Here is a 24,102-nt window from a genome sequence, read left to right on the forward strand (position 1 = left end):
TTAGGTAACTATGTTTGCTTTATCAAAAATAAGACTTTATTGTTATATACTGTTTTTTGATAAAATACTCACCTCTACTGCTCTACTGTATTCTAACATGTGACTATCCTGAAAGGAATGTCATGATGGTGCATCCTTTCACTTCAGATCTAGCATTTAAGGTATTTTTGCCTTCTCTAATACCCTTGGGTCTTACATGGGTATGAGATGGAAAGTATAGGCCAGACTGTAGCTGGCTTTTGCATAATAATACAAGAGGAAGAGGGTTGCACTGAGCCCTAGTGTAACCAGCCACTGGTGTAACCAGCCTGTGTTTCGTCTACCTTTTGCCTGCTTTGACTATCTCTTTCTGTTTGTTTGTACAATGCTTAAGACAAATTGGGGCTCATTTTGAGTTGGAACCTGTCAGGGTTAATTTGCCAACTTCCCTGCTGGATCTTAAAGCTGGAAGTTTCTGGTGAGGGTCTTACCCCTCCACTCAGTCAGGCTGATCACCACATTTGGGGTCAGGAAAGAATTTAAACCCATGGTTAGATTGATATGGGCTATGTGGATTCTGCCTTCCTCTCTGTAGTGGGAGGAGTGGCCCTCTAGCCAGGATCTCTTGAGCATATATTAACTACATTTTATAGAAGCAGGATGTTGGTGACTATGGTTCCCCTGTTTTACCCATGGCAGGTTAGGGTGTTATGTGTTATGTTGTGTCAAGGTTGATGGCAGTTTTACTGAGAAGTTAGATTATGGATTTGTATAGGATGGTTTGGACTAGATGACATATGGAGTTCCCTTGAAGGCCTACTTGACTGGGAGGATGAAAGGGAAAACCACCTGCATCCCCAGTCCCTTGAGCCCAGCCCCCAGAGCCCTGCCCAGGGTTGTTTGTTCCTAGCCATGTCATTCATAACTACGTGGATGAGAAGCATGGAGTAGTGGTCGGAGGTCCGGATGAGATTTTTTTTGTAATCCTTTTCATCATATCCCAGAAACGGGCTCCTAGAAGGCAGCAGGCCTCCTGTGCAAAGGGAACCAGCGGGTAAATGGCACTATCTATCCACCTCAGGAATGAGTTGCCCATTATCACCATGCTACATCTCCTTTTCTGGGCAGGAGCTTGCATCCTGTTCTCCTCTGGAGCATTTGCCTCTGGTCCTTCCTCCACCAGTGGTGCAAGGATATCATACCTATTGCATAGCTGAACTGGAGAAGTTTCCCTTGCAGCACACTGCCTGTAGCCTGAAGTGACCACCTTCCACTCAGCTCCACTCTATTTTATATAATTTTTTAATATAGTAAGAATATTGGTGGGTTTTGTCATTGAAATCAAAATGAACAATGTGTTACCTATTTATAAGCCTTAAATTCTTTCTGTTTGTAGTTTCTAAAGAGATCAGTATTCTAATATAGTAAAGCTGTAACTGATAAATCCTGCCAAAAAGTCATGAATATATTTAATGATGGAAATAGGCTTCCCAAAGTCAAACAAAATTTTAAAATCTGAATTATTGCTGTGTTATTTGGAAGCAGTTTCCTCATTAACAACTGGAAGTCATTTTCTATTCAGTAAGGAAAATTTTATTTTTTGAAATAATATTTAATGTCCCTAACTAATTATTTTGGCATAAACAAGAAACAGAGGCTTTTGCTTCCTCAAACTCCTAACAATTTTAGTTTTACATCAAATTATAGTAGCTTTGAAAGGAAATAATGCATCTGCAGATGGTGCTGAATTGCATGAAATTAATTACTACATGTGCAACTTCTCAGTAATTAATTCCGTTGAGGCCCATAAACTACATTGCAAGCTGAATTACATGCCTTTTATATTTTTCTTTTTCTACCTGAAAATTGCTTCATCATATTTTAAGCTAAGTTAAAATGACAAGGAAAATATACTAAGGCCACCTAGGAAAAATGCATTACATTTCTTTGCAATGCTCATGGTATAAAGAAATCAAGCTCTTATCACAGTGAGTTACTTCAATGACCACTTACTTTTAAATTTTGTTCACAAAAGTAATTATGTGATATGATAAAAAAGTCAAGACTGCTAGACTGAGTGTTCTTTTTTTTTGCATGGGTTATAATACATTTGAGAAAGAATTGGTAGCATTGAAGTTCATATTCTCTTTTGTCTTATAAGTTAGCATTACTGTTTTCATGTGTTTTTGCATTTGGCCTACTCACTGTGATTACTACTGCTCACCAATGAGCCCATACTAAACAACTGGATGTTTCAAATGCTAGATGAAACTCATTGTGATCTTTTTCATTTCATAAGAAATGAAAACATTAAGTTGGACTGGAAATCCAGTGGTAAGCATATCTGTTATTAAATGTGCTGGGCTATGTCCTTCCTGTTGCTATGATTAGGGATCTTAAGCCAGTTGCTTTTCTGGAAGCTTGCTTTAAACCAGTCATCTCTGATTCAGCACAGGAGTTACATTGGCTAAGAGAAAAGAAGCTGTTCTTGAGATGTCTCTGAGCTGAAATTGGAATTTGCAGCTCAGATAGGTAGGGAAAACTTTATTTGTACATCCTGAAAAGATTTAGGTGTTTGTGAATACGAGGTATTGTCAACACTTTGGTTTTTTTGGCTTACTGGGAGACAGATATTTAGGGCGTGTTACACTGAAGACTGTAGTAGCAATAGCCAATGCTCCAGTGAAACAGGTTGACCCACTGCATTGTTCCCAAGCAGCATGTTTACACAGGTGTTGAGCTGGGTTGGAGCGGCATTGGCTGGCAGGAGGCCCGGGGGTGGGGGGTGGTCAGTCTGCCAGTCCGGGGTTGCTCAGACCCAGTTCATCATGCTGCAGGGCAGCTGGCCCCATCAGTGTCATAGATTTCATAGGCATTAGGGCTGGAAGGGACCTTGAGAGATCATCGGGTCCAGCCCCCTGCCCAAACAGATCTCCTCAGCAAGATAAGCATCTACATGTCTACATGTGTGTTGCTGTGTACTGAAGTATGCCACTGTAGGATAGTACTTGTGTTTTAAAACAACTATCCTATGGCAGAGTTAATTAGTTTACTGAGGCCTAATATGACTGCACATGTAGACACTAAGACTTTACTGTAGAACTAATTAGGCTAAGCTGCATGATCTGGGAACAACAGGGCAGACCCTACAATGAGAGACTGAGGGACCTGAACCTGTTCAGCCTTCATAAGAGAAGGCTGAGGGGGGACCTGATGACCATCTATAAACTCACTAGGGTGGACCAGAAGGGTTTGGGAGAGACCTTGTTTCCCCTAGCGCCCCCTGGCATAACGAGGAATAACAGCCATAAGTTGTTGGACAGTAGGTTTAGGTTAGACATCAATAAGAACTACTTCACTGTCAGGACAGCTAGGATCTGGAGCCAACTTCCAAGGGAAGTGGTGCTGGATCCTACCCTGGGGGTCTTTAAGAAGAGGCTTGATGCCTACCTAGCTGGAATCATTTGAGCCCAGTTTTTTCTCCTGCCCAGGCAGGGGGTCAGACTTGAAGATCTACAAGGTCCCTTCTGACCCTGCTCTTCTATGATAGGCTGCTGCACAGTAAGCCTCTCCTGTAGATGTGCCCACTGTGTCATTACCTCGTACAGCATGAAGGTAATGTATACTTACCATTGTATATCTAGAGAACTTTACTGGGAGAAATTCAGCCTAGGAACTTTCAAACATCTAGAATTAGGCAACAACTGACTGGGGCTTTAAAGGATCTATGTTTTCGACTTAGATGAGTAAATGCCCTCAGATGCCTGAAATGCCAGGTGTGTGACATTTTAGTATCTCCTTTAAGGACCTAGACCCATGGACCATTGTGTCTACATTTTTCTTGCAAAATTTACCCTTTTTTAAGGTAGCTGGCGTTTATGAGAGGACTAAGATTGAGCCCATAACCAGGAGTCAGGGAAAAGAGGCCAACCTCGTGCTTTGACCTTGCATAAGAAGGAGGTCATGTAACCCGAGTACACCCAAGGGTGTGCCCTATTCTCAATTGGATGGGATGGGTAGGCAGAAGGGGTGTTGTTGTGAGAGGGAGAATTTTGAGCAGATCCCTCTTTCCTTTATAGAGTTAGCCCAAGCCCAAGGTTCTTAACTATATACAATTTATGACTTACCAACATATATATATATATATATATATATAAACTCTTTAAGATGGATATAATTACAGATATAAATACAAATATACACATAAAGTTCTGTTAGCTGGAGGAAGTCGGCCCTAGGGAGGGCATTTGGGTAAGTACCTGTGCCTCAAGCTCAGAAGAGGGGTAGATCCCAGGACAGTCAATCCAGCAAGTTTATACCACAAGTGGGTTAGCTAATAAAGACATCCTTACAGAGCCCATTATACAGAATTAATACACCCGACTATTTATAACACCAACAATAACAATAGATACCGAATAGAAAACATAACTATACCAGATAGATATACCCTATCTGGGTTGCAACCACTTGGTCCCTCAAATGGGGTGGGGTCTTCTCCCCCTAGGCCTACTCCCCCCAGAGTCCCTTGCCAGGGGGCACCTCCCTTACGGGACTTGGGTTCCTGGTAACTCATGGTCCTTCCTCTGTGGGCTGTCGATTTGGCCCTTGGGTCCCCACACCATCTCAGGCCTCCTGGAGCCATTGGCCTCGAGTTGAGGCTTCTTCCCTCTGTGCCTTGTGCCCAACATTGGGCACCCAGAGAGCTCTATGGGAGCTGAGCCCTCACTGGCTCTTGTTTTCCAGCCTCATGCCAGGGATCTTTCCCCTTCCCAGGCCCTGCTTGGGGCACCGGGGCTCTTTTAGTTCTTTGGCTGGGCTACACTGTGGGGCTCCAGTTATCTGGCTTATGCTGGGGCTAACCTTTTGGCCAGCCCGCACTGTGAAGTTATGAGCTTGAGCCTCTCTGATGTGGCTCCCAAGGCCTGGCCTGTGCATCACACTGCACACCGTGAGACCCACTGGCTCCCCGGGGTTACAGGCTTGAGCCACTGCTCATGGTTTCTAGAGGCCTAGCTCCATGTACTGAACCATGCACTGTGATGAGCCTGAGCGGTCTCACACTGTTCCCAGGGTTAGATCTCCATGCACCATTCCCGGGTGCTGTCCAAAACCTGAGTGGTCTCTCACTGCTCCCAAGGCTGCTCTTCCAGTAGTGGCTTCAGGAGCCTGGGGCCTACTGCCTGCTGAGGAAGGGCTCCCCAGCTTTTCTAACTCTACTCTTCTTAAGTCCCTCAGTACATCTCTTCCCCAGCCTGCTGAGCACGCTACCCTTTTATACTCTTCAGGGGCTCCACCCCTGAAGTTCTCCAGACCTGGCTGGTGCAGTTCCGAGCCAGGTCCAGCTGCTCCTTGCCCCCTCCCTTCAGAAAAGGGTGGGGCATTACTTCCCTTATGCTGCCTCTGGATTGGTGGGTGGGCTCCACCAATCAAACAGCAGACCCTCAATTCTGGGACTGAACCCAAGTTCTGAAAAGGTAAGCCTGCTACACTCATGAAGACAATATATTTGCATTTTCTCTCATGTGTGGCCTCCATGGAAAGCATTCACAATCTGCCACTAAGTCTGTAAACCCAAGAAATCAGAATAGCTTTTATTAAATGAAGGTAGGGTTTAAAGTGTTACAGCCTTCAATCCATTCTGTTAGACTTTGAAAATCAGATTTTCAGTGGTACAAAGATTTCTAGGCAGACACTAGGTTTCGGCTATGGGATAAAAAAGCAGGCAGATGTTCAGTATCCAACTTTCTCAGATTGACCAATTCTAATGGGACAAATTTGTAGTTTGTGATCAAAATAAAAAAGAAGGTAATAGAAATCTCTTGTGAATTGAACAATAATGTTTTCAACACACTTGTTAGTTGATTGCTTGCTTTGCTTTTTAATGAGGGAATTTCCTGTAAATCAGAACATTTGGAATCAATACGTGGCTCAAGAATAGACAGCCGTATTGGAAAGCCACTAACCCAAACAATTGTCCTTCTTTTACAACTTGAATAAAATCCAAGACCTCATCTCAGCTCACACTCCTTTCCATATTCTATGTAAATCAGTTGGGACAGGCTTCTAGTCTTTCAGGTGGCACTTCTGGTATGCACAGTAGGCAAGAAGCACTAAAAGAAAAAAAGATTTGGAGGTTTCTGCTTTTGTATGCTGTCTACCAAGCTGTGCTTCAGCATCTGACAAAGAATGAATAAAACTGTCAGTCTCCAAATGCAACAATACAGGCTGATACCTTGAGTCCAGCATTTCTCCAGAACAGTACAGATGGAAAGTAACCAGAAGAAGAGAACAGCATTTTCTCTGCCTCAGGCACTGAAGATATGTGACTCACTGGCCTTTCTGCTTTTGTTGAGCTAGGGTGTGTACGATTTCTGTAACCTTTCATACCAGACAGCAACTGGATAAATGCCAAGGGAAGCATGATCTGCTTTCTAATCAGTGGGCAGATTCGTTCATGAACTCGGTCAGCCAAAAAAAGAAGGCAATTTTTACTTCTATAATCCCCAAGTTGTGTTTGTAACAATAGACAGAATATTGATTCAAGTCTGAGATTTTCTCTGCACACCAAAAACTGGGCTTACTTGAATCACATTTAGCTTTCCTTGACTGAATTAAAGCATAAATAGTTAAATGGTTAATGAAGATTAGACACAAATATAAGACTATTCCCAATATTTTAATAGTTACCAAAAATACAGTTTAGATATTTGCAATTTATAGAAATACTTAGGCATGAATTTTAAGTATTTATCTTTCATGCTTAGGATAAATACAGTGACAAGAACTGTGATGTTTCTAGACTCTAAGGACTGGGTCATTAAAAGTACTTAGACATAAGTATTATGTGGCCTAGTCAAATCTTCATCTCAGGCTTCACCATACAAAATGTGTCCAGCTGGACCAGTGATCTAGACCAATCTAGATTAGTGATCTAGAGAAAGCAAGAGAAAGAACAGTACTAACTTCAACAGACCTAGAAGCCTAGTGAATAGAGCACACAGTTGGAATGTGATAGAGATTTCAATTCCTGCTCTGCTTGACAGGGTTCAGGTGACCTGATCACTCATCTTTCATAGATTCATAGAGTTGGAAGGAACCTCAGTGGGCCACCTAGTTGGACTCCTTGCCCCTGGAAGGTAAGAAAAGAGTCAACAACCCTGGAGCCATGTGATCCCAGCCAGGTGCATGTCCAGTCTCCTCTTGAAGACCCCCAAGGAAGGGGTGAGCACTACATCCCTTGAAGGCCCATTCCAGATTCTGGCAATCCTGACCGTGAAGAACTTTTTCCTAATGTCCAGCCTAAACCTTCTCTCTAGTAGCTTATGGCCAATGTTCCTTGTCATTCTAGGGGGTGCCCTGGTGAACAGATCGTTGCCTACTTCATGTTGCTCTCCCCTTATGAATTTGTACACTGCCACAAGGTCCCCTATCAGCCTTCTCTTGGAGAGGCTGAAGAGGTTAAGGTCCCTCAGTCTTTCCTCATAGGACCTTCCCTGCAGGCCTCTAATCAAGTGAGTGGCTCCTCTTTGGACCCTCTCCAGCTTGAACTACAGCATCCAGAACTGGACACAGACCTGTGGTCTGACCAGTGCCACATAGAGGGGGAGAATCACTTCCCTAGACCTGTTTGTGAAGCACCTATGGATGCGCAACAAGGTGCAATTGGGTCTGCCAACTGCTTCATTACTGTGCCTGTCTTAGTTCAGTTATCCACTCCTGTGCAGCTTTAGCATGTGTGCCTGGTTTTGGACATGATGGGACTTTGTACAATCACAGAGGATGCCCTTGGTCACTTCAGGGAGAATGCCAAAACTAGCCTGCCATGACTTTGGATAGATTTTCAGTGGTGGGGACTCCCACTGAGGGGACCTTCGGCGCTGTTGAGTTCCCTGGCAGATGTTCATGGGGCTCCACCTCTCCTACACCCCGTTCATATGCTAGCCCTCAAGACAACCCTCAAGATCTTAGTGCGGCTTGCCCTCCCAGTGATGTCAACTCTGGATCTTCACTCCTTATGCTTTCGTTGGTCCAAACCTTCATTCTATCTTAACCCAGGGGCCTCTAGATGTTCTGCCCATGCAGACGTGTCTCAATAGACTGGTGGTTCCATTGAGTGCTGTACGCTACTGCTGCCCTTTTCCTCACCAGAATTCCCTTACTGTTGCCTTAAGACCTATCTGCAACAGTGTAATCAGTGAGCCTGCATCAAAGTGGAAGAGAGAGGAAAGAAAACCAATGGACCAAAACAAAAGGCAAGGAACTACCCTAACCATCTATAGATGAAGCCAAATAAAGAAAAGACTAAAAGGAAAAAGGAGAGGGGTACTGGGCCGGGCAGCCCTCTTCCCTCCACCAAGCCCTAGCCTTAACCCGGTGCATCCCCTTGACTTGGATCTGCATCCTTGCCCCAGCCGGGGTCTTCCTCAGATCCTTGCTGAGCCACCTCTGGTCCCACACTCCCATGCTGTTTGCCACTGGTGCGAGACATTCCTTTAAACTCTGTCAGCGCCGATGCCAGGCTCCATGTTGGATCTTCTAGCTTCTACTGGTACTGGGTGCGCCCAGCGTGGGGGATCCCTGCAGTTTCTCCTGCTCCCAGTGTCGCTGCTCACTCCCTCTTGGAGCCAGCTTTAGAATCCACCAGGTGGCATCTCCCACTGACATCACTAGGCTCCAGCCACAGATAAGCATGGTTGATGAACTGTGCGGGTCCTTTTTTTGTTCTTTCAGATTGTCGGTGTCCTGGAAAAGGTAAGTTTTTTCTTTTACTGAGTTTCTCTTCTGGGGTTGGGTTCCCCTTGTCCTATGTTCCCTGGCGGGTGGGGTTCCTTGCTCCCCCATGCTTGTATCCCTGGGACAATCACATTGGTGACTCATGTTCATCCTGGAGTCAACAGTGACTCCAAGATCTCTTTCTGCCTCAGTGATACTGAGAAGGTCACCCCTCAGACTGTAGGTATGATGGCAGTTCTTCTTCCCTTGATGCAGCACCTTGTACTTATTGAATTGCATCCTGTTGCTCTCTTCCCACTTCCCCAGCCAGTCTAGGTCATCCTGGATCTGGTTCCTCCTCTTCAGGGTGTTAGATGGACCCCATAATTTTGTGTCATCTGCAAATTTGGACAGGGTGCTTCCCACCCCCTCTTTCAGATCACTGATGAAGATGTTGAACAGCACCGGCCCCAGAACTGAGCCCTGAGGGACTCCACTGCATGCATCTTTCCAGGTTGACACCGACCCATCCACTACCACCCTCTGAGTGTGACCCTGGAGCCAATTTACTACCCAGTCTACTGTGTAATCATCCAAGGTAAGTCCCCTTAGTTTATTTATAAGGATGGTGTGGGATACCTTGTCAAAGGCCTTCTTGAAGTCTAGATAGATAACACCTACCTCGACTCTTGCATCTAAACATTTGGTGGCCTTGTTGTAAAATGAAACTAGGCTAGTCCAGCAGGACCTGCCTGCTAAAAACCCATGTTGGTTACCCCTCGACATCACATTAGCCAGCGAGCTCCACAGGTGTACTCTTTGATAATTTTTTCTAGAATTTTCCCAGGAATAGAGGTAAGGCTGACTGGTCTATAGTTCCCCGGGTTTTCCTTTCTCCTATTCTTAAAGATTGGGATCATGTTAGCACTCTTCCAATCCTCTGGAACCTGACCCGAGCACCATGAGCATTCATATATCCTTGCCAGTGGTTCAGCTACGACCCCCATTAATTCCTTCATTACCCATGCGTGGAGTTCCTCCATTGCTGGTGATTTAAATACATCCAGTCCCCCTGAGTGCCTTTTTACTGTGTCGGCGCTGACCGTTGGTCGGCTGATGTTCTCTTTGTTGGTGTCTGTGTTGTATGTTGAGGGTTTGTCTAGATTCCCATTTAAGAAGACAGAGGCAAAAAACTTATTGAAGAGCTCTGCCTTGTCCCTGCTATCCATCACTAAGCCCCACTGCCCATCCTGTAGGGATCCTATACTACCCTGCACCCTCTTTTTGCTCCCAACTTACCTAAAGAAGGACATTTTATTGTCCTTAATCCCTGATGCTAGCCTGAGTTCTAGAGTTGCCTTGGCCTTCCTGACCGACTCCCTGCATGTGCAGGCCAAAGAAGTATACTCCTCTTTGCTAGATAGCCCCTGATTCTATTTCCTGTATGCCTCTTTTTTTGCCCTTAAGGTATCTTGGATGCCCCTGGTTAGCCAAAGGGGCTTCCTGGCCCCTGTGCCCGATTTCCTCTGCCATGGGATTGACTCACTCTGAGCCCAAAGACTGGTTTCCTTGAAGAATGTCCACCCATCCTGGACCCTCAATGCATTCAAGTTCTTGGCTCCTAGCACCCTGCTAACAAATCCCCTGAGTCCATTAAAGTCAGGTTTTTGAAAGTTCAGCACCCGTGCCCTGCTGCGTATAATGTCCACCCTTTGCTGTATAGTGAATTTAATCATTTGGTGATCGCTGTCCCTTAAGTTGCCTCAAATCCACAGGTGCCCCATCAGGTCATCCTCTGCTGGGACACCTTACCTCCTGTGTTAGGTGGAGGTCCTGAATACAGGTTAAGAATCTGAGAGAGCAGTTAGATCTAGCTGACTGCTCCTCCCAGCATATATCTGAGTAGTTAAGGCCCCCATGACTACCATATCTCCAGACTTCACAGCCTCTTCGAGCTGCTTGGAAAATTCCTGGTCTGGCTCATTGTCCTGGTGCAGTGGCCTATAGTAGACCCCCACCACCAGATTCCTTTCACCCCGTGCCCTTTGGATCCCAACCCACAGAATCTTTGCTTGACCACCTTCTGACCCTAATTTGATTTCATATCCTGGGGTAGGGTCTCACCTGGCTCCAGAGCATTGTGAAGTGCCCCTCAGTCTCTCCAGTGGAGCTGTTTCACTTTACATAAATACTATATTCACGGTGTATAAATTGGGTTTTGAAGACCAATGTTGGTGTCTTAAAAAACAAACCCGATATATACACTGTGCCACATCAAAAGATCACTGCTGACAAACCACTGTGAGTGGTGCTGGGGATGGGGACAAGGTTGGCAACAGGGCTAGGCTTGGTGCTTGGCTGGGGAGGTGCCAATCACAGGGGATGGGGATGGGGATGGGGACAGCCTGGGCTGGGCTTGGTGCTTGGCTGATGTGTTTCCATCCCTTGTGAGCAGTGCCAGGCTTACAGGGGATGGGGCCATGACAGCCAAACACTGAGCTTGGCCCTGTCTGCTGTGAGTGGTGCTTCCAAGCACTGAGTCCAGTGCCACTTGTAAGGGACAGGGATGGGTTTGGTATTTGACAGCACTGCCTGCAGCAGATGGGGTTGGGGACAGGGCTGGGCTTGACACACAGCTGGTGAGACTCTATCCCCTGTGAGTCCACTTGCAGTGGATGGGGCTGGGCCCAGCTGGTGCAGCCCAGGTAGTGCCTCTCGCTGTGCCTGGGCTGCTTGTTGGGGATGGGGCCACACCAGCTGAGAGCTAAGCCCCATACCGCTCGCAGGGGTTGAGGCCACGTCAGCCAAGTGCTGAGCCCAGCCCCAGCCCTGGCACCATCCGCTGTGACTGGTGTGTCCCCAGCCAAGTGCAGAGACCAGCACCACTCACATGGGACAGGGATGGGGCCAGGCTCGGTGCCTGACTAGCAGAGCCCCATCTCCTGTGAGGGGCTCTGGTGCAGCCCAAGCAGTATCACTTGCAGGGGATGGGGCTGCACCAGCCAAGGGCCCCCATACTTACCTGCACATGGTACTCAGCAGCACTGCTGGCAGTGGTGGGCTTGGCACTCAGCTGGTGCAGCCTGGACAGTGCTGCTTACAGGGGATGGGGCTGCACCAGCCAAGTGCCGAGCCCAGCCCTGATTTATACACCATGCTTATGCTAATCCTAACTTTTTGGGTCAGAAAACCAGGGGCAACCTGTACACCATGTCAACCTATACACTGTGAAATACATCTCCAAATACAAAACAGCTTGATGTTTAAGACTTTCATAACAGAGTGGGATACAAATCTAGTAAATGAATAAAGTCCTTGTTCCAACTCACATAGAAGAGTGATGTGAATCTGGACCTCTGATGTTTCAGGTGAATGCCCTGCTTGTACCTGCTTTTTTCTGAACTGTATCCAGGTTAGGTACACTTAGAGCATACCTATAGCTTTAGGTGTCTCTAGTACTATAGACAAGGGAGTGCTTAAGTTGAGAGATTATCTAGCAAGACTTGGCTTGAGCTGGTGGGTGATATAATTTTTTAACTGCTCCCCTGTACAAATCTGGGCATCATGGAAACTTGGGGTATTTATACATGTGCTCCAGGAGTGTCAGTGCAGTGGGGGCAGGACTTTAAGACACCTCCGAGAGCTTCTCTAATTAAAGCACCTGGAGTGTGTAAAGTATCTGCATCCCCACTCTTCAAAATGATGGCAGGGGCACTTTATCTAAAGCTCATTAAACAATCTTTAGATAAAGCGCCCCACTGCCATTTTAAAGAGAGATGAGATGCCAGAGGCTGCTGGAGCGCAGTAATTACCACGCTCCAACAGACTCAATTGAGTCTGCTCTGACACGTTGTAATTAGAGTGCATTGGAGCAGCCTTGCTGATCATGTATTGGTGCCCAAGGATAGCAGCGTGTGCTGAGAAAGTTAGTAGAGCCAAAATAATGGACTTACATGTGTAGAAGACTACTTCTGAGGGTCTAGCACATATGCATAGATAATATATTTTTCCTAGAACCATACAATATTCTGGCGTTTTTGTGTGACTTGCTCTTTACAGCCATTATGTCTTTAAGGAATTTAAATAAAGAATTTCCAGTTATTTATTTATAAAATTAAAATGTCAAAACATCCTTAAGAGTAACAATAATTTGTAAGCAATTCCCTGGGGGCTCTAATCAGATAAATTAAACCTTGGAATTAAAAATAGCTGAGAGATTATAGTATGAGTTTTCCACTTTTCACTTCATCTTTTATTTTCTGTATGACCTTGGGTAAGTCATTTAATTTCCCTGTGCTTTGATTTCCTCATCCATAAAAAGTTGATAGTTATACTTATCTTTCAGACTTTATGGGCTTAATTAGTTAATGTTTGAAAAGTGCTTTGAGATCCACAGCTGGGAATGGTGCTATAAATTCACAATCCTAACTGCTGCTATCTAGCTAATCTGTTTTGGCAGACTCACAGAGATATGAGAGAGATGGATGTATATACATGTCTGTCTAACAACTGCTCTGCTCTCTTGGGAGAAAGTTAACATTCTTTCCTGAGAGGACTGATCTGCTCATAGATTAGATAATCAAACAGACACATTATACTGACAAGGTGTTTTAAAGGAGAATCCCAACTAAAAATAAAGATGCTTTGGGGCCAGCTTGAAAACATCAGATTTGTGCATGAGGGACTTGATAAAATTGAGGCTAAAAGGTGATGGCATTTTAAAAATAGTAAGAGAGAAAAACTATAATGGCTCACATTTTGATCTCAGGTTCATTGAAAACAAGGGATTTGATATAGGAAGGTCCTCAGCTTCCAGATTAGAGCAATTTTTCTCTGATTTATAGCACTGTGCTCAAGATCAAACCAGGGCCAGATTAATGCATAGGCAAACTAGGCACATGCCTGGGTCCCTGAGCTGAAGGAGGGCCTGGTCCTTCCCTCCATGGCAGTGGAGCAAATAGCCCCACCCACTTCCTCCTCTCTGCTGGCCTTGCTCCAAGTCCTGCTCCAAGCTTCTCACGGGTGGTATTGCTGGGGTAGGGAAGAGGATCTTGACTGATCTAGGACGCACAAGTTTGTTTTCCTAGGCCCCACTAAAGGGTTGATCCCTGGTTCAAATCCCACACTTTTAGAATGACTAGATTTTATGCTTTAAATATTGTTGATGCCTTCCAACAATAAGGTTCAGTAATAATGCCACTGCTAAACCAAGTATAACCCCCTTATACCAAAACGGGAATATTTTAAAAAGTGTCCATTTTGGGAAGGACAGTGAGACCCTCTTGAACATGCTCATTGGGTAAATGTTGATGACTGGTGGGTACACCAGTGGAGTGCTGAGGGGAGGGCTCAGAGGCAAGTCTCTGTAAGAAGGGGCAGGGCCTGGTGTACTGAAATGAACTGTCCTAGTCAAAACACTGACTGATCAGGGCCGCAGGAGCATTGGCTCCTGCTGCTAGACAAAGGTGTGTGTTAGGGGTGTGTTAAGTGGGCTGTATTCAATTTGGATTCCGCCTGACTCGAATCACTGATTTGGATATCACTGACCCAATTCGATACAGCTGAATCTGAAGATTCGATTCTGATTTGGAGAATCAGTGATGCGGCCATAGATGCAGCTTTTTATGTTTTTTCTACATACCTCAAGGTACCAGGTGTGGCTCATGAATGCTGAGATGGTGGGGCAGATGGAGCATCCCCCAGGAGCATTGGGGGGCCCCATGTGCTCAGCGGAAGTGACCGGAAGTACTTCTGGTCCACTTATGGGTCCACAGTGCTAAGCACACTGGGGACCTGCACCCCCTGGCTGGGCAACTGACCATGGGGTGGACCCCAGATGCCCCCCCAGACCCAGAAAATACCAGTCGCTGAACCAGGGGGTGGGGGGAGGGCCCCCACACGCTCCACGGCAGACCCTGAAGTGGACTGGAAGTGCTTCTGGTTCACTTCTGGGTCTTCTGCTAAGCACGCTGAGGGCCCCCACCCCCACGCTTCTATGGGACACTCCATTTGCCCCACCTTCTCAGTGTTTGTGAGCTGCCTGGTACCTTGAGGTATGTAGAAAAAACATGTAAAGTTGTGTTTATGTCTAAATTGTTGAATCTCTCTGAATTGAATTGGAGGCTTCTGAATCAAATCAGCAACCAAAGCTTCACACAGCCCTAGTGTGTGATGTGCCCTCAGCACTGGCTCAGACAAGGAAGTGGCATAAGTGTTTTGGATCCATCCAGAACTCTAGAGAATATGGATTAAATCTGCTACTTGCCAGACTTAGAATACAAGGAGCATAAGGGACAGTGAAACTGCTTAACTAGTGTTTATACAGTATTTCTCTGTATCAATGGCTATATCCTTAACCTGCCTAGTCTCAGCTTTTGAAATGATGCTTTCTGGTTTGGCAAAGAGCTAATCCCTGATTATTTAGGGACAAGTTGTATGTAGATATTGTGTAGAGGTGTGGGGAGGGGGGTTGAAGGGTGGAGGCAAACAAGAAACTCCCCTGCTGTCATTCTCAACTTGTGAAGTTATGCAAAGGATATGTCCAAGGGCACTGGGGATTTTTGTGTTGCCCTGAGAAGCATGACCAATGGGTGCTTCAAAGATAGAAAGTCACAGATGCCAGAGGAGGCATCTTTAGGTGGTAGTTTAAGCAAAACACTATCTTGAACTTCACTTTCCACAGGATCCATTTTTTCTACACGGTGTTAATCTTAGGTTCTTCCCATAAGAAAGAGAGTCCTGATGTCTGTTTGGCTGTTCAGCATTCTAAGCCATGGAGTCTTTTTTGGGTTGAAATGGGAGATAGTTGGGGTTTGACAGCTGAGGGGAAACTTTCAAGAGGGCTGTGTGAAAAAAAGAAAATCTGGATCCTCCCATATTTTGGGTGTCTTCATACAGGACTATATTTCCCTCTGCTTCCTATGCCAGTTGGAGAGCAAGGTTAGTACACCAAGAAGAGCCACCTTCTTTCAGTATTTTCTGATTATGGCATCTATACACAAAGAAAAGTGAAAATTTTAGCCAGTGCATCTCTTCTCCAAAGCACAAACTGTTGGCTGGTTCTGTTACAGCATTGCAACTTCATGCCATCCTGTAAAGAGGCCTGTGCCTTAGAGAAACAGCCCTTCATAGAATTATAGAATTGTATAAAACTGGAGTTGGAAGAAGCCTCAGGAGGTCATCTAGTACAACTCTCAGCTCAAAGTAGCACCATCCCCTACTATATCATCCCAGTCAAAGCTTTGTTTAAACTTGTCTTAAAACCTTCATAGATGGAGATTCCACAACCTCTCTGGGTAACCTGTTCCAGGGCTTTACTACTTTCCTCATGAGAGAGTTTTTCCTATATATCTAACCTAAACTTCTCTTGCTGCAACTTTTCCCTCCTATGAGAAAAGAAATGCAACCATCGAATGAGGACAAATGACTACTTCTCGTCTCCAAAACCAACAAGGACAATTTAAGTTAAAGATGCCAAAAGAAAATGGGGCTGGTATAAATGCTCAGCAAACCCATTTTTTCCTCAAGTTTCGTGATAGTGTAGAGAGATGGAGTGGATCTTCAAGAAATCCTGGAAACCAACTTGTAGCTAAATGTACTCTTTAGAGCACAGGTGCTTCAGGTTCCGTAGGAGAGAGACTACTAAGTTGTGCACCACTTCCTGCATGAATTGAAAGTTCCACATTGGCTTCAGGAATGATCCTAATCTAATTTGGGTGGGGTGAACGCATGGAGAACTGCAGCAAATTATACTAAAAAGTAAAGGACATCACATCCTAGTAAGGTACAAATGGAAAAGAGTAGGAACTGCAGTGACCTAGGAATCAAGAAGAAGCTGAAAGTCAAAAATGGACCTCCCATTTTCAGACTGCTAAGGAAAAGTAATCATGTTGCCTCAAATAAGAAAACAAGTATTAACTGTTCCAGTATATTCCTTTGAAGGCATTACAGTCATTCCACCAGTCTCTATATTGTGTTTCAGTTGCTCATTCTAATCTGAACCTGTGATTGCCCCCATAACAAACACATGACGTTTTTCAGGTTACTAAAAGGATGACATTGGGGCAAGTTTCCTCTACATAATTGTGTCACTGCAGCTCAATGCATTTTGCTCTCCATCTGTCTCTACCCACTATCCTCAGATAAGTAGTGGATGGAATGATTGTTAGGAAATAACTCTGAAGGAACATTTCAGGCATATGAACAACCGTTGAAAATCACCCCATGAAATTTTGATAAGAAAAAATTGCAAAATAGATTATTTTAGAATGACTTTGTCCATCCCAACAGGATCCACTGATACAGTAACTGAGCAATACCTTGTTAAACAACATTAAATATACATGAAGGAAGCACTATAGACATTTGACTTTTCTCCATCTGAGAGAGAAGATCATAGATCAATGAGATCAGACCAATTACTTATACTTTGGCCTGAAGCCTGAAATGTAGAAGCTGAGAGGAGTGCTGGGCACTGTGAACCTCTGGTGATGGCTTTTTGAGTTTGAGCCCAACAACTGATTGCTTGATTAAAGATGGCTCGCTGCCTTGCCACTATGAGGTGACATAATACCCACCAAAAATACCTCTCATGAGATTATACTATCCATGAGAAATGTGTCAACTATCCAGGCCATATGCTTCCTCAGCACATGCTATTTCACAGTGACTGAAAATTGCTGGAAGATGATCATGAAGCAGGCTGTTAGTTTATGGTACTGAATGGCCCCATTATGTTACAGCTTAAAGGAAATGAATGTATGAGATGTGACTTTATTTTCTGAAGTCACAAGTTCCAGCTGTTGTCTAACATCGTATCTTAAATAAATTTTCCATTTTGATATGCTGTTAACTTCTGGTATTCTAAAATATATAAAAGAAAGCAATTTTAAGCTTGATTCATCTTGTGATATAACATTTTACAAGGAAGGGGGAAAATTGTTATAATTGACAGGCTATTTCTTATATGGTTCATGTTTAGAGTTGTAATTATTTTCTTTTGACATTTCCGATTATTAGTTAAAAATAAGTGGCTATTGTTTTCCTCTTCTGGAAGGCGAACTAGGTTAGAATGAGGTTATAAAGATGAACATTCTTTCTGGATTCAGAATCTTTCCAGGAGTACCATGTCTCCACAAGCAACGATGATCTTTGACATAACATTTTGTTGAATATGTGAGATAGCCAACATGTGAAAACAACCAACCAACCAAATAAACAAAAACAGAGCTATCCAGACAGCTCTACGTTGGCTTTATTTGTGCAAATGTTTGAGAGTATACGTGTTTCAAACGAAAGCTGGCTTCATTGTTGTACACAACAATTCCTCCTGAACTGCCTTGGTGCCCTGTGTTAGTTAAAGCAACAACATTTTACCTTGTGTTCTACACTCCTGAAACAAGACATAAACAGGAAGGCTCTAACTACCAGCCTTACTCAGAGAAGTGGTACAGGCTTGTACAAATAGCCATATGCATCTGACACCTATCTTTCATAGATTTTTTTTTCTCTTGCTTTATGTCTTTAAAAGGACACCTACATTTTTTATCTTTTGTATACTTGAACGTAGATGTCACCCTATAAACATTATAATTACATCTAGAAACTGCAGATTCACCATAAAATACGATGCTCATTTACTAATATAGTCATGTTTACATATTTAGTTAAGAGACATGACTCCTTTCTGACAAAACCGTTGGAGGGACACTGTTTGAATATGGCATGCAACACTGTGGTTCCATATTTTACCACAACGGAGTTATTACTTCAGTGTACCTTTATCATGTGTTCAGCTATTTAGAAATCAGCCCGTGGCTGAATTTGATACTCAGTTGCTGAACTGTAGCACTCTATTTCATTACTCAAAGCAGGTTGTTTAGGAAATAGGTCTTATCAACCTATAAATTATGTAAGCGCTGTTGTAAATGTATGAAACAACAGTATAGGAACTTTTTGATTAAAATATGTTTATATTCTCTTTAGTTAAATTAAAATATGGATGAGTTACATTGCATCATAATTTTTGACTTATTGAAAGACTGAAATGGGAACAGAGAGTGATATAGTACATGGAACAACTGTATAATTCAGAGGCCATATGCAAACTGTCACTTTGACAGATGCATTCCTTCAGGCTATTTTAATGATAATTTAATTGAGAAAGTAAAGATTCCAGATTTAGCTTCCTCATAAGTTCTGAAATTTCTACAATGTGACTTACAGATTTGGGTTTTTTTAAGGAGATGGAGTTTTGAGCAGCTTTTTGTGTGTGTTGAGTTTGGGGATCCTGTTCTTTAAGGCCAGGTACAGACATTACACTTTTATTGGTATAAATGATTGGAAACAGATCTATACCCAGAACAGAACAGAAATTCAGTACACATGGACTGGCTTAAAAATGGTGGAATGGTGGTCTAAGATTTGCTACCCTCCCGCCACCAAAGGATGAATGTGTGGTCTGTTCACTTTCAATCCAAACTGCACCACTTACAGAAAACTGCATAACTTAGTGTCGCGCCCCTAATGCTGGTGCACCCTTGACCTGCAAGCCTGGGTCGGCACGACCGGCTCGGCACGAGGAGGGGGATTTATGACCGGGCAGGTGGGTGATAATGGTGAGCAGGAGTCAGTATGATTTAAACACAGTGTGATGGTTTCACAAAAGATTTATTTTACTTACGCTTCTGATGGCTTGCAGCATAGGCAGAGGAGCTGATTGATTTAGTTACAGCATGCAGATATCATGTTACCCAGCATTTACAGGGTGGGTAAGACAGTTGCTTCCGAGCGATTCATATAAGCCGTTGCAGTCTGCAGGTTACTAAGAGCTCTTGATAAGAAAGATAACGTCAAAGATAAAGAGATAAACGGACCGGTAAGATGAGATACGCCAGAAAGATAACGTAGGTGGAGAGATGCACGATTTGTTCTTCTTGAGTGCATACACAGTTCTCTGTTCTCTGCTCTCTGCTGTGGGCGGAAGTTCTTTCAAAGTTATACTTTTCACAGGTGACCAATTACTATATGTCAATTATAAATAATTAATGAGTTGGCACTTGTTCTTTCTTTGTTTGCTCAGGTTTCATAAAAAGAGGAGGGTTATTTTTACTTGGGTGGTACTGGTTCTGTTTGGTCACAGGATGGTGCGCATAGTATATTTAATTTTACAACTTTACTAAAGTAGTTTCATTTTTATCTGGTCACTATGGGTACCGATATCTCTTGTGCTGAACTGTCAAGGCCAGTTTCTCTCTCTAGTGTGGGAACTCAAGTGATTTGAAATGAGGCACAGATAGGGGTGTGTATATGGAACACTGTTAATACAGAGGGATAAATTACAACCACAGAGTTTGTTGTGTTAGCTTCTGACCCTTTGCCATTTGACCTTTTGCCATCGGCATCTGAAATCAAAGACTTTGATCTTTGACACTTAGATTGATTTCTCCTCAGGCTTTTTGAGTGTCTGTACCTAACCTACATTTGTGGTGGAGATTTTGGAAATATCAGTTCTACTTCTTCCAGCAGCTTTACAATTCAAACTCTGCCTTATTCCATGCACAGTCTCTGGCTCCGGTAATTCATGGTAAGATTCTGGAGAATGTTGAGTATTTCCCATACCTCAGAAGCTCTCTCTCACAAAAGGCTGACATCGATGGGGAAATCCAACATCACCTCAAATATGCAAGTGCAGCCTTGGGACATGTGAGGAAGTGAGTGTTGAAAGATTATGATATCAGAACTTGTGGAAGCTCCCGTGCCTATTCCATGAATCGCATCTTAATGTGTCCATGGGGACTTTCACTGTCTCAGTCCTTTTGCAAATGTTTCTAGAGTCTTACAACTGGAACCGGGGTAAGGGCAACCACTCTCTCCTGCCATGACTTGATCTTCTATGCATTTTGGGAGAAGGTCTTATTCTCCATGGGTCCTGTCCTTAGCCAGCCCTGGAGCTGTCTTCTGGGGCTCCACCTCCCCTAGACCCCACCTTACGCCAACCTTGTGAGATCTCCAACAGATGTTATGAGCACAGAGGCTATCCCTGCATATTGTGCCTTCTGAGGTAAATAATGTATATGAAACAAAGCAATATGGAACCCAAAATATCACTCTGAGACTTGGTCCTTCTTTACAGTCCTCTAGCCCAGAGTCAGACTGCCGTGGTCCTAGTCTTGTGAAAACCCTTGTGTATTTTAGGGTCTGCCTGTAGTAACTGTCCCCTGTGGGGCACTTTGGTCCACTGTATTCACAGTTCTTCTCTCTCTTCTCTCCTAGGTTTAACGTCCCCAGTCAAATCCCAATCTTCCATCCCTGATGGCCAGGACCAAGCTGTGGGTAAGTTGTTTGGCTTCTCTGAGCCATTTTGGTGAGTGTGCCGCTGGCTGGCTGCCTTCCACTATTTGCCCCTCCCAGGGCATCCAGAGCTCGCTTCCAGTCCTCCCTTCTCTCCAGGTCAGGCTCCTTCAAATCCCAGCATGGGGTTCTGGACCTTTAAAGGTCAGCAGCATGCTCTTATAAAGTGCGACCACACCGGTGCTGGTGTTTCCCTGGTGTTTGCTGCTCCTCCCGGCGCTGCTTTTCACCACTGCTCCACTGCTTCATGCCAACTTGGCAGGTAAGGTCCTGCTTCATTGCCTTCCTTGCTGTCACACTTGCCTTCCACACCATCACAGATCTGAAACCAAGCTTATGGTTTATCAAGCAGTTGTGATCCCCACCTTACTGTATGGAGCTGAGTTGTGGACAGTGTATAAGAGACAACTCAAGTTGTTGGAGAAATGCCATCAATGCTTGTGTAAGATTCTTTGAATCCCATGGGAAGACAGTTGAACCAATGTTAGGATCCTCTTGCAAGGAAACACCACAAGCATCAAGGTGATGATCATCCAATATCAACTTTGCTGGGCTGGCCATGTCATCCAGATGTCTGACTGCAGATTCCTGAAGAAAATTGTATTTTCCCAGCTCAGTCAAGGTGCACACTCAAGACAAGGGCAGAAAAAGTGCTTCAAAGATGTCCTCATGACTAACTTGAAAAAAAATGCAAAATTGACATCAACTTATGAGAAACTATCACCCAGAACTGCCCCAAATGGTGGAAGAGTCCTCTACAAGGATCTTAGTACTTTGAAATTTCAAGATGGGAAGAAAAGACAGAAAAGCAGGAGTGGCAGAAACAGCATGTCACAGATGGATCCAAAAATCCAAAGCCACCCACCCACCCACCACAGAAACGCACTCAAGTTGCAGTGGAACCTGTCAGTCCTAGATTGGCCTTGTCAGCTACCTTCAGAACCACAAACAAGGCAATCTTAGAAGACAATCATTCTTGACTGTGAGGGTTTGCCAGTGATGATGATCACTATAATGACAATAAATATGCCTGATGGATGTGGAGGTAGAGCAATACTTGTTCTTGAGCTTAATTGACAAAACTCCTCATGAAAACAAGGTATGTATCTCATCAAACTATTCTGGCAAGTGAAATGTTAAGTGAAAAAAGGTATAAATAAATAAACCCATCTAAATTTCCAGAGTAATTGCTTTTTCATGGTCTCCAAGACTGTTATATATTATTTTGCTTTTTTTTCCTTCCTTCCAGGAATAAATGCCAGAGCAGCGACAAAGATTAGGCCCCAGGTATCCAGTGAGGAAGTGGTACACCAATTACTGGTGCCAGGATTCACAAAGAGGGAGTTCAGCAGAACAATTCAACACATGAGGATCACTAAGTAATTCACTGGTACTTTATTCGCTTGTGTCTACTATCTCTTGCTTTATTATCAATCTCTACTTCAGTCTGCTGTTTAGAAATAGCACTACCTATATATTATTTTTGTTTCTTCACTGACTCTTCTGATGCAACTGATTTTCAAAAGTGTGCACCTGGAAAAAAACTAAGAAGCCTAAGTGAGCATAATGAAATGGAAGGAAGTGTTATCATCCAAGAGAACTGCACAATCCTCAAACGCAGCAGGATTAGGATGTAAGATCACAACTCCTCAATGAAACAACAATGTATGAAATAAAGCTTAATTCCAATACTTATACACATGGAGTGCATCCACATGAGTGCACGCGTGCATCTGACAGCATCTCAAAGCTCTTTTAGACATTGTAAGAGGCACATGTCAGAACAAAAAAATGTTTCCTGCACTGCAAGTTTGCAGTGTGGGGGCAAAATTAGACCCCAGGATATCTAGGGTAAAAAAAAAAATGCTGCACAGAACAGCAACCCAGGAGTCGGTCCTCCAGGAGAGACGCTCTGGTTTCTGGTTAGGGATGTGGGGTGGGGGGGGTTTATGGGTGTGGGTGGGTGTGAGGAGTGGCAAGGGGATGTTGGGGAGGTGTTGGGGAGTGGAAAGGGATGTCAGGGGCTATGGAGAGTGGCGGGGGATGCCAGGGCGTGTGAGGAGCAGTGGGGGGGGTTGTCCCAAATGGGTGAGTTTATAGAGGGGCTCAAGTGCTGGCTGCCACATGCCTGCCCCCCACCTGGCTCCTGTGGTGCTAGCAGTAGCAGGCAGCATGGCTGTGGCTCTGCTGCAGGCACAGCAGGAAGTGATGTGGTGCTTTGTGACTTGAACTCCATACATGCTGAATGGATCTGGCCCAGCCTGCTAGTGCACAGCCTTGGATGGGCTGGGCCAGGTCCATTCAGCATCTACAGACCCCAGGTCACACAGCACCATGCCACTGCCCACTGTGCCTGTAGTAGAGCCACAGCCCCACTTGCCTGCTGCCACCAGCACCAGCAGGATATTACAGGTGATTTATACCCAAGTTTGCTGACATCACCACACCCCTCACTGACCTGTTATGAGGAAAGAGAGGAGGTTCTTTCCTATGGAACGCAGAAAGCACACTCGCCTTTGAATGCACCAAGAGGGCCCTCTGCCATGAGGTGGTATTAGACACCCCAAACTTCAAGTTGCCTTTCACCTTAAAAATGGAAGCTTCAGAGTGGGTTTTAGGTGCTGTGCTGTCCCAAGAAATTGAGGGAGCCTCCCAACCCATAGCCTACACCAGCCAAAAACTAAATCCACAAGAAAGAAGGTATGCTACAATCGAGCGTGAGTGCCTCACCATAAAGTGGGGCATCCAGTACTTCAGGTACTACCTACTGGGGTGGGAGTTCACACTTATTACCAATCACACCCCCTTAAGGCAGCTGATGATTAAACAAATGGACAATGCATGCATTACCCGATGGGCTGTGGCCTTGCAACCTTTTAATTTTAAGATCATGTACTGGCCAGGAAAAGCTAACACAGTAGCTGATTTCCTTTCAAGATGTCACAAGAATGAAGACAGAGCAGAGGATGGGATGACGAATGTGGATCCTGTTGTACCAAAACCCCAGGATATAAGCGCGCCTAACGGCAAGTTAAGTGGGGAGGTATATGAGAGGCC

At 44.4% G+C, this 24,102-nt stretch overlaps 1 long non-coding RNA gene across 2 annotated transcripts; it reads left to right on the plus strand.

The window, feature by feature from the left end:
• The first annotated feature begins 9,138 nt into the window (after positions 1 to 9,138).
• On the plus strand, positions 9,139 to 22,937 carry LOC149872788 (uncharacterized). 2 transcript variants are annotated; one of them, XR_016439800.1, is made up of 4 exons: positions 9,139 to 9,292; positions 20,968 to 21,027; positions 21,145 to 21,307; positions 22,295 to 22,937. It is a non-coding gene; the product is annotated as an uncharacterized LOC149872788 (long non-coding RNA). The 2 variants fall into 2 exon arrangements; XR_016439801.1 differs by lacking the exon at positions 22,295 to 22,937 and adding an exon at positions 21,398 to 21,926.
• The last annotated feature ends 1,165 nt before the right edge of the window (positions 22,938 to 24,102 follow it).

Source organism: Crocodylus siamensis, chromosome 1, assembly GCF_052110815.1.
Source record: "Crocodylus siamensis isolate JL-2025a chromosome 1, ASM5211081v1, whole genome shotgun sequence".
NCBI lineage: Eukaryota > Metazoa > Chordata > Crocodylia > Crocodylidae > Crocodylus > Crocodylus siamensis.